Consider the following 1,554-nt stretch of genomic DNA (forward strand, 5'->3'; position numbering starts at 1 on the left):
CTCAAACTCATGTCCATTGAGTCGGTGATGCCATCCAATCATCTCATCCTCTGTCATCCCCTTCTCCTCCTGCCTTCAATCTTTCCCAGCATCAGGGTCTTTTCCAAAGAGTCAGTTCTTCCCATTAGGTGGCCAATGTATTGGAGTTTCAGCTTCAGCATCAGTCCTTCCAATGAACATTCAGGACTGATTTCCTTTAGGATGGACTGGTTGGATCTCCTTGCAGTCAAAGGGATTCTAAAGAGTGTTCTCCAACACCACAGTTCGAAGGCATCAGTTCCTCGGCACTCAGCCTTCTTTATGGTCCAACTCTCACCACTGTACATGACTATTGGAAAAACCATAGCTTTGACTAGATGGAAATTTGTTGGCAAAGTAATATTTCTGCTTTTTAATAAGCTGTCTAGGTGTGTCATAGCTTTTCTTCCAAGGAGCAAGCATCTTTTAATTTTATGGCTGCAGTCATCATCTACAATGATTTTGGAGCCCCCCAAAATAAAGTCTGTCACTGTTTCCATGGTTTCCCCATCTATTTGCCAGGAAGTGATGGGACCAGTCATGCTTTGCTGAAGCAGCCGTGAAGAGATACCCCACGCCCAAGGTAAGAGAAACCCAAGTAAGACGGTAGGTGTTGCAAGAGGGCATCAGAGGGCAGACACAATGAAACCATACTCACAGAAAACTAGTCAAACTAATCAAACTAGGACCACAGCCTTGTCTAACTCAATGAAACTAAGCCATACCCGTGGGGCAACCCAAGACGGGCGGGTCATGGTGGAGAGATCTGACAGAATGTGGTCCACTGGAGAAGGGAATGGCAAACCACTTCAGTATTCTTGCCTTGAGAACCCCATGAACAGTATGAAAAGGCAAAATGATAGGATACTGAAAGAGGAACTCCCCAGGTCAGTAGGTGCCCAGTATGCTACTGGAGATCAGTGGAGAAATAACTCCAGAAAGAATGAAGGGATGGAGCCAAAGCAAAAAGAATACCCAGCTGTGGATGTGACTGGTGATAGAAGCAAGGTCTGATACTGTAAAGAGCAATATTGCATAGGAACCTGGAATGTCAGGTCCATGAATCAAGGCAAATTGGAAGTGGTCAAACAAGAGATGGCAAGAGTGAATGTCGACATTCTAGGAATCAGCGAACTGAAATGGACTGGAATGGGTGAATTTAACTCAGATGACCATTATATCTACTACTGCGGGCAGGAATCCCTCAGAAGAAATGGAGTGGCCATCATGGTCAGCAAAAGAGTCCGAAATGCAGTACTTAGATGCAATCTCAAAAACGACAGAATGATCTCTGTTCGTTTCCAAGGCAAACCATTCAATATCACAGTAATCCAAGTCTATGCCCCAACCAGTAATGCTGAAGAAGCTGAAGTTGAACGGTTCTATGAAGACCTACAAGACCTTTTAGAACTAATGCCCAAAAAAGATGTCCTTTTCATTATAGGGGACTGGAATGCAAAAGTAGGAAGTCAAGAAACACCTGGAGTAACAGGCAAATTTGGCCTTGGAATACGGAATGAAGCAGGGCAAAGACTA

Source organism: Bison bison, unplaced genomic scaffold (genome assembly GCF_000754665.1).
Source record: "Bison bison bison isolate TAMUID 2011002044 unplaced genomic scaffold, Bison_UMD1.0 scf7180017864490, whole genome shotgun sequence".
Taxonomy (NCBI): Eukaryota; Metazoa; Chordata; class Mammalia; order Artiodactyla; family Bovidae; genus Bison; species Bison bison.